The sequence below is a fragment of the Callithrix jacchus genome, chromosome 6 (assembly GCF_049354715.1).
Source record: "Callithrix jacchus isolate 240 chromosome 6, calJac240_pri, whole genome shotgun sequence".
Lineage (NCBI taxonomy): Eukaryota > Metazoa > Chordata > Mammalia > Primates > Cebidae > Callithrix > Callithrix jacchus.
In genome coordinates this window covers 4,086,422-4,096,248 of record NC_133507.1, presented here as the reverse complement: position 1 = coordinate 4,096,248, position 9,827 = coordinate 4,086,422, and positions in this window count along the sequence as shown.

The following is a 9,827-nucleotide window of genomic DNA, read 5'->3' as shown; positions in this document are numbered from 1 at the left end:
TCAAGGCTGGCACAGATTCAAGGGATGGGAAGTGGACCGTGATTCTTTGGTAAGAGTTGCCACGAGGTTACACCACAAAGACTGAATACTAAGAGGAGTGAGGAATAGGGTCATCAATGCCTCAAATCGCACAGCCTGCTATTGAGGGTTAGGGCCAGGGCTACGGTTCGATGCTGGACTCTCGAGATGGCCCTGGCGTTGAGGAAGGGCACCCGCAGCTTGCTGTGGGCTTCACAATGACACACTGTAATTACTTGGTATTGGAATGATCTCCCCATTGACTCATATCCATTTCGAGGTTGGATGAAGGGTAGGCTTTTCCCGATGATGTTTGCATTTTTAGAGGAAATAGAAAGCCCACAATGGCAATCCTCTGCTATTTTATTTGGTTTTCACAAGCTTTCACTTTAGTACACTGGCCAGCAGTCTCAAAACCTGAAAGCGGCCTGGCCCCTCGGCTCCCTGAGTGAGCCTACAGCAAGCCTGTGGCACGCCGAAGGTGCCCTGAGACAGCTCGTGTTGGGGCGGCAGCGTGCGCACCGGGAAGCGTGGCAGTGGCTTGGGAAGAGTGCCAGACAGGCGTCATGGGAGGCAGGGTCATGTGGCTATCAGAATCTCTTGTGCAGTCGTAACTCCAGCTTTGAATTCTGGCTCCAATGCTAAGTGGCTGGGTGACCTTGGCCAGCTTGCCCGACCTCTCTACGCCTCAGTTTTCTCATCTGTCAAGTGGAAGTGTAAATAGTTTCTACCTTATGTGACTGGCTGCAGTAACAATAATGAGGCACTTAACGTGGGCTTGGTGCGTAGTAAGCAAGGTTTCTCTTGTTATTTAGCCATCAGTTAATCTGTTGTTGCTGGCTGGTTCACGCCTGTAATCCTGGCACTTTGGGAGGCTGAGGTGGGCAGATCACTTGAGGTCAGGAACTCGAGACCAGCCTGGCAAACATGGCAAAACCCCATCTCTATTAAAAATAAAAAATTAGCTGGGAGTGGTGGCAGACGCCTGTAATCCGAGCTACTCCGGAGGCTGGGGCGGGAGAATTGCTTGAACTCAGGAGGCAGAGGCACAGTGAGCCAAGATTGCGCCACTGAACTCCAGCCTGGATGACAGAGTGAGACTCCGTCTCAAAAAAAACAAAACAAAACATTGTTGTTGGTTTGATTATGGGGGGTTGAGGGGAGACAGAAGCCTGTAGGCTCTCTGAGCACTGGGCGCAGTCGATGGGGACACTGTGCACTGCAGATGGGTGTAAAGCACGTTCTGTGGGAAAGGGTGGGCACAGGAGGCTGTGAAGATGAGGGGCCCCACCCTCAGCATGACCCAGGGCTGCTCCTGCTCATACCTGCTGCTTTACTGCAAAATTCTGCCCTTCGCTTTTGTTCTTGGTAATTACTTTAAATTGAAAACTGGACCTTCCTATAAATAAGAGTTCAAGCAATCACAGAAACTATATTAAATAAAGAACAAATTGCCAATTTACAAGCTTTCCTCAGATAATCATTAGTTGTGACCCTTTGCTATAATGTAAAATGCATTCGTTTTCAAGAATACCAAAATTAATTGTATTCCAAATTAGTTTCCATTTTAGGTTGTCAATTAACTTTCTTTCCTACAAATTTTTTGTGGTTAAGGACATGTTAGTGCTGTTAGAAAATAGCAGGATCACAATTTTATTATTCTTATGTTAATAATCATATTTTTTAATTACTTAGATTCTCTCCCTGGGGAAGAAACAAATTGCTCTCAGATTATAAATGTCTACAGTAGTCATCGCCCCCACGCACAAGCCAGTTAGAGAGATGCATTTTGCACTAATTCCTATAGTACAAATGTTTCCCAGGGCAACAGCAGAGATGAACTGTGATGAGAGCCAAAGAATTTTTAGATAAGTGGGTTCAAAAGCTAAGCAAGACCGGCTGGATTTTTGTTTGTGAAACGTGGTATTGCTAGATAAGACAAATGGGAGAAGTCTTTCTTGTCTGTTTTGTGATCATCGGGTGTGTAGAGAAATGTGTTACCCATATTTCTAGCTTCTGTCAACTCTATGCTTTCACGTCTGTCTTACAGGCAAATGTCAGGCGCATCTGGTTCTTGACACCCCGTGCCTGAGTCTCCTCACCTTGGCCTCCGGTCCTCCTCCTCCCCCAACACCTCCCTCCTAGCAGGGAATGTGCTTCCCAAATATAAACCAGCGATTCACAGTCCACACCCCAAATGCCTCCCCTCACACTCTAAGACCACTATTCCCTTATTTTAATCCCCCCAAAGCCAGATCTCAGGCACCTAGAGACAGCCCCTATGCCCCGTTGCCCACGGAAGTTATTAAAACTACCCCATCTTGAGCCTGCTTCCTCTGCCTCACGGATTCCTTCCTATGGAAATCACAGTAGGTAAAGGCCTTTGTCCACTGTCCTTCCCCCCACCCAACCCCCTGCCACATGCCCACCCCCTGCTTCGCTCTGTGGCCCCTCATGGCGGGACAATGTCTCCTGGAATCTATGAGTATAACAAACATGTTTTCAATGGTGGTTATCTTGAGTTGGCCTTACCATACCTAAATGGTAATAAAACTAAATTGAAACAAGTCGTGCTGAGTCTGGCAAGATCTGCCCCCGAGGGCTCCTGCCGTGAGCCATGGAGGCTCCAGGGGGTTTGGGCCAGCAAGAAAGGCCTGCTGTGGGGTGACCCACAAGGAGCGCCTGTTAAACTGGTACTTCCTGCCACATTGTCAATGCCACCTAACTCCAGAAACTGCCATCAGGAAATGGAGAAGTGGCAAAGTCATCCTGTGCCCTAGAAAGGAGCGGGCAGGGGCCTGACACTTCACATATACCGAGATGTGGATGAAATTATGTGTGTTTCTGCCACCCAGGTTTGTATTTCATGAATCCCTTATGCTTAAAATTATCTGTTTGCCCAGTTTCAGCTCCAACATGCAAAGAGTAGGAAGTCGTTACCTCCCATCGTCACAAAAAGAAAAAAGCTGAACAAACTGAAAATCAATGACTTTCCTTAGACCCATCAGAGAATTGAGGTCACAGGGCAAACTGCTACCCTTAACCCTGGAGAGACGGGAGCTACAGACTCACAGCTGAGGTCAGCTAGACCCAAGCAGAAGCCATGGGGCCAGAAATGGGCAGGAATGGCCCAGCTACAGAGGCTGAGCCTAGACTAGCTGGGGAGTTAAGAACGTCTGGGGCAGTGGTCTTTGTGAACCCCCCAGTCTTCACTGGTTTTATCCATGAGAGCCCCACTGGATTTTTGCCGTGAAAAATTAGAGAAAAATGTCCTCTTTCAGGCAGAAGTGAAGGAAAAGTAGCCCTTTGAAATAAGCCCGGAGCATTTTCCATAACAAAAGTCTGCTCTCAAGGAAACCACCTTACCAGAGCCTTATCTGACCCGAAGGAAGCGTAGTTTAGATAATTCCAGACCTTTAATAGCCTTTCTGTGGAGGGGTGGGGGGTGGGCAGAAGGGGCTAAGGAATATTTCTGAAGATCAGAGCCTGGAGGCTGCGGCCCACCAAAAATGAAGTTAAGTCATAAGAGTGTGGAACGTTTCTCTCCACCAACACGTTCCCACCACCTCCTCAGGGCTCCAGGGCAATCAACCTGGACCTAACTGAGAGAGCTGCAAGATAAAGACTATTAAGAAGAAGTTCTTAGGGAAACCAAAGATAACACAGGAGGGGGGGTGGTGGAAAAAAAACCACCACCACCAGTGAAACTAAAGGACATCGAAGCCTCTGGTACCCGTGGCTAAGGTGAACGTTAAACTCAGCCCAGTTTCACACTAAAACCCTGATTACTTCAGTTCTTACTGCCAAATACATCACGTCCAAACAAAACAGAAAAAAGCAAACAAAAACCGCACAAAACCCCAGAACACCGTCTGAAGACACCAATCAAGCATTAGCACAAGACCTTCTATGACACACATTTTGGGATTCTCAGACAAAGAATTTAAATTCATACATAAGGGCTTTAATAGAAAAAGCAGACGACATGTAAGAGAAGCTGGATAATATAAGCAGAGAAATGGAAACTCTGAGAAAGATTCAAAAGAAAATGTTTGAAATAAAAAGAACTACTTTGAAAAATGAACAGTGCCTTTGACGTGCTTACCAATAACCTGAACAGAGCCAAGGGAAGAATCAGTAACTTGAAGATGTGTCAATAGAAACTCCCCTAACGAAATGGAATAGAGAAAAAAGAGTGGAAAAAACGGAACAGAAGATCCCTGAACTGTGGGATAATTGTAAAACATGCAATATATATATGCACTGGGAATAGCAGAAGGAAAGAAAGAAGCAGAAGAAATATTTGAAGTAAGAATGCCCAAGAATTTTCCAAAATTAATAACACATACCACATCACAAATTCAGGAGGCTGAGAGAACAACAAGCAGGATAAATACCAAAAAAATTGACAGGATAAAATACCAAAAAGTTTGAATATCATATTCAAACTTCAGAAAACCCAGGACAAAGAAAATCTTGAAAGAAGCTGGGATGTCGGGGGCTCACCTAGAAATGAACAATGATAAGAATTGCAGGAGACTGGCTGGGCGTGGTGACTCACACCTATAATCCCAGCACTTTGGGAGGCTGAGGTGGGTGGACCACCTGAGGCCAGGAGTTCAAGACCAGCCTGGCCAACATGGTGAAACCCCGTCGCTAATAAAAATACAAAAATTAGTCATGCGTGGTGGTGTGCGCCTGTAGTCCTAGCAAAAAATGCTGACATCTGTTTTCTACATGAACCCTGAGAGGAGGGTTTAAGCTGGGCCCCCGAATATTGATGGAAGGAGGCCATGGCAGTATTTGGCAATCTCCCTCGATTTCCTCAGCAAGAGGATTTTAATGGTCTCTCTGTGAGATGACAAAATTAACTCCTTTTTCGCAATCCTGTTTTGGGATCCTAAAGCAGAGAGGCAATCTTGGCTAAATTCACCAACACTGAGAATGCTATTCAGACAAAACCACTCTTTCCCCTCTGTGTCTCCCAGAGATGGAGCCAAGGAAACATTCCGTTGTGGAGCAGCTGCTTTTAGGAGTGTTGTTATCTACATTAAGACAATGTGCTCTTCCAAGCTGCCTTCCCTCTGTGTTTCAGATGATAAACCTACCGGAAGGGACCATGATGAGGTCTTTTTCTTTCTTCTCATTAAGGGAATTTGAGTGTGCCGAGTTGCTGGGAACTTCCCTGTGGTTTTTTTTTTTTTGAGACGGAGTTTCGCTCTTGTTACCCAGGCTGGAGTGCAATGGCACGATCTCGGCTCACCGCAGAGTTGGGTTAGAATTTGGACTCTCACTGCTACCAAGAGTCTGCTCTGTCAGTCTCCGAATCTCTGTTCTAATGTTCATGCTGGTCGGTTGTGCCTGAATCCGTAAGGGAGGAGGGTGTCTTGAGACAGTCTGACTCGATTTCCACTCATGGTCTGAACTAGTTTTTCAGCTTTCTTTGGAATGCCCTTGCCAAGAGAGGGGTCCATCAGTCAGTTGGGGAGCTTAGAATTTTATTTTTCATTTACAGGTTGTCGAAAGTGGGGCTTACCTGTCTTGGCTCTGGGGAGGTAATGAAGGTGGAAATCAAAGGTATCTTCCAAAGACTCCCCTGGAATAGGCCAGCTCCCTCTCAGAAAAACAAGCCCTTAACCTCCTCTGGGGGACACTCTGCAGAGATGAATTCAAAGTCCTTTTGGCTCCTCAGGTGGTCTCATTCAGCACTAGCTGAATCGATGAATGAATGTCAAGTTCCTTTGGAACACCTGCCGAGCCTGACACAGCAGAGGTGTGCGACGCTAGCAGAGCAACAGACAAATGGGTCAGAAACCCCTACAGCAAGTACAATGGCTTACGGATACCTGATTAAAGAGATTGAGCAAAGGACCCCCATGTTTAGTTGGCTCTGAAGTTTGAATAGTGTGCTCATGGAAAAGGATCTTTTTCTTCTGAGTTAGGTAGATCTTCAATATGGCCAGAGATCTGGCTTATTTTTCGTTCTCCCTGAGTTGATGCATTTATGTATTGATTATCTATAGGAAAAGCTTTCGTATTCCTAATCTGGGTCATTTCACAATACACTATTGACACAAACCCCCATTGCTGCACTTGCTCCATACTTTCTGTAGGAGCCCCGGGACAACCGACGTGATGGTAAGTTAATCCGGCGTCCGCTTCATGGTCAATCCATGCGCTACACATGCTGGGTACTCAAGGCATGCTTTTGAATAAACGAATGAATGAACCAATGAATTAATGAGTAAGTGAAAATAACAGTGAATACAGAAAATTAGGGAGAAGAGGCAGTCACTGTCTGCCCGCCCTGTAATTCAGACTCCCGGGAGACAGATCACCCCCAGGATCCCCTCCCATCCTCTGCCTCAAGTGATTTGCACTCTGACTGACGTGGCTTGGCCTGAGAAGCACAGGCTAATATGATACTCTTCTGCATCTGTCTAACATGAAGAAGCGTAACTGTGTTTTCTACCATTTGGTTTTATAAAACAAGAAGCATTCCTGATTGATGATGGTGTGCAGTATTTATAATGCTCCGGGAGATTAATTTGTTTGCATAAAGTGGCAGTCATGCAAACGAAGGAAAATCCAACAAAGGGAATGCTAAAGATCCCATGAAGCAGGCTTTAATTTTTGATACAAATAAATAGTCCGCAGACCATAAACACATCTCTAGCCTTGAAAAACCATTGCTTCTGGCAACTAGAAGACCCTGCGCTCTCAGAGCCAGAGCGGCTCTGACCCGTTTCCATGGTGATGGAGGCTCTGCCATCTAAACACGCGGCGGTCCCCGGGAGGAGCGGACGGACAAAGGCTGCAGAGGGATTACTAGGGAAAGACGGAAGTTTCTTCTCTCTCCTCTACTTTCGCATTTAAATTTGACCTAATCTACGAGGAGAACAGGAATAAACTGAATCGGAAACGTCCTTTGAGCTGCAAATTATATTCTACCGGGATTTTTAATTTTTTAAGTTTGAGGTTTTTTTCTCCAATTTATACATTTAGTCCTTAGGACCCCATGGCGGGTTTTGGAGCTAAACGGTGGCTACTTGGGGAGATAAATTCAGGTCTTCCTGGTGGCTGCAGGAGGAGGTGTCAGTGAGGCTGGGAGACTGTGGCCCAGGAAATGTGCTGGTTCACTCTGTGTGTGTTCCCCTGAGAGCTGTGCCACATCAGTGCCGAAACCCACCAGTCGGGGAGGCTGCATTCCAGTTTTGCATCTGGGGGAAGGAACAAAGCTCTATTTTACTAGCACAGAGATATGTTTAAATTGCAACCGAATTTTTTTTATAATTAAAAAGTTTTTTTATAGAGATGAGGTCTCACTATGCTGCCCGGACTGGTCTTGAACTCCTGGGCTCAAGTGATCCTACCAATTTAGCCTCCCGAAGTGCTGGGATGACAGCATGACTCACCACACCTAGCCCAGAACAGAATTTTTAAGCTGTATACATGTGTGGTCAGCAACATATGTTTTCTGCTTAGGTGATAATGATGACCACCTGGGACACGGGACACCAGGCGTTCCTCCGAGTGCTTTGTACGTGCCATGCCTCATTTAATCCTACAACGACCTTGCAATAACCCGAGACAGCTCTAAGACAAATGTATGATGATCCCTGAAGAATAGAGGAGGTGATGGAAGTTAGGACATATGGCAGGGTTCACTTCAAAAGACCCTGGTTTCTTTGCCTAAGTCCACGCTCTGCTCTGAGATGTACCGCCTCCCCCATCATGACTGCACTTTGAAACACGCTAAAACCTCGGGAGACTGCGCAGAACAGAAAACGTGTTCAAGGGCCCTGAATCCCAAGGGACCCTCTTACAGCAACCACAGAGTGGCTTCTGTCATTTCCGGGTAGGGTGGAGATTTCCTTCTCATTGGGGTGCCAGATAAAGTGATGATGTAAACTGAGGGAATCTGTGGGGATCGCTCCCGTGTGACGCCCCTGGGAAATGGGCCTCTTGAGCCCAGACACAGATCCCTGGTTGGGGGAGTCGAGCTGAGGGAAAGCACAAACCGAGAGAGGGACTATGTTATTCTAAATAACTAACAGACATTACTTTATGGATATGAGGACTTGGGAGGCAATGTGTCCACTTTAGGCTTCTTATGGTTTATTGCTTCTGTTCATTTTGGACCCTTGTTACCTTCATTGTAAGATATTAACTTAAGTATCTACACTTGGTAACTTACTTACCGTAACTTGCCGTGTGTAACTGTAACTTACTTCCCATAGCTTACTGGGCGTGACTGTAACTTACTTCCCATAGCTTACTGGGCGTGACTGTAACTTACTTCCCATAGCTTACTGGGCGTGACTGTAACTTACTTCCCATAGCTTACTGGGCGTGACTGTAACTTACTTCCCATAGCTTACTGGGCGTGACTGTAACTTACTTCCCATAGCTTACTGGGCGTGACTGTAACTTACTTCCCATAGCTTACTGGGCGTGACTGTAACTTACTTACATTGATCTATTGGGCGTAACCTAATTACTGAAAGTAACCTACTTATTGGGCGTAACCTACTTAAAGGGATTAACTTACTTAGTGGGCGTAACTTTCTTACCGTAACTTAAGTATGTTGATCTGGTGTAAACAACTTGACTTCAGAAAAGTATATAAGGAAACATATTGCAAAAATAAAATGGCTGCTTGGACACAGCCTAAGCCAGCCCTCCAGACTCCGCTTTTCTATTTTCTTTCACTTCCGCGCACTCTCTCCCTCAGGTTGAACGAGACATCTACGTTGGCGGTCTTGGGGACTCCTGCAGGTCGGTAGACCCCGACAGTAACCAAACTGTCTCGGGCCTGGATGCCCCGCTTATCAGAAGGCCAAGAAAGATAACCGCGTCATCGTAAGACGGAGTTGTACATTCACAGCGCAAAACTGCCAAAGGAGCTACTGTGGGTCCCAAGGTCCAGCTGTCTTCCTCCAGCTCCTGGGATTGTAGCCCTAATAGGTCTGCTGACCCATGTGTGCGGCAGGTACACTGAGACACTGCGTCGCAAGGGAGAAGGAGGTTTAATCCTAGGGCTGCCAAGTGAGGAAATGGGACGAAACCTCAAATCTGGCTCCCCAAGGGGCTTGGGATCTCGAGGATTTTGTAGTGGGTGAAGTGAGGAGACGGCTGAGTGGTGAAGAGTGCAGGGAGAGGAAGAAGCTGTGTTCTCATGCTGATTCTGTTCCCCTGTGGGGGTCTTCAAACCAGTTGGCCTCAGCTGTTTCACTGGAATTCAGGATCTGGAAAACATCTAACACAATTCTTTTTTTTTTTGAGACGGAGTTTCGCTCTTGTTACCCAGGCTGGAGTGCAATGGCACTATCTCAGCTCACTGCAACCTCCGCCTCCTGGGTTCAGGCAATTCTCCTGCCTCAGCCTCCTGAGTAGCTGGGATTACAGGCACGCACCACCATGCCCAGCTAATTTTTGTATTTTTAGTAGAGACGGGGTTTCACCATGTTGACCAGGATGGTCTTGATCTCTTGACCTCGTGATCCACCCGCCTCGGCCTCGCAAAGTGCTGGGATTACAGGCGTGAGCCACCGCGCCCAGCCCTCTAACACAATTCTTAAACAAAAGCCTTATGATTCTGATGTCAGGACCCTACCTGTGGGAACAATGGGGTTACAAATGGTCAATAACTAAGGCTGTGTGGCTTTCAGCAACAAGGAAGTGGCCCCACATACAGCCAGATTCCTGTCAACTCTTGTGGGGATGGGTTCAGGATTATAGACAAAGACCCTCTCTCAGAGACCGACGGAAAGTCAGCGACACATGGTCAGTTTAGAAGCAGGGACTCA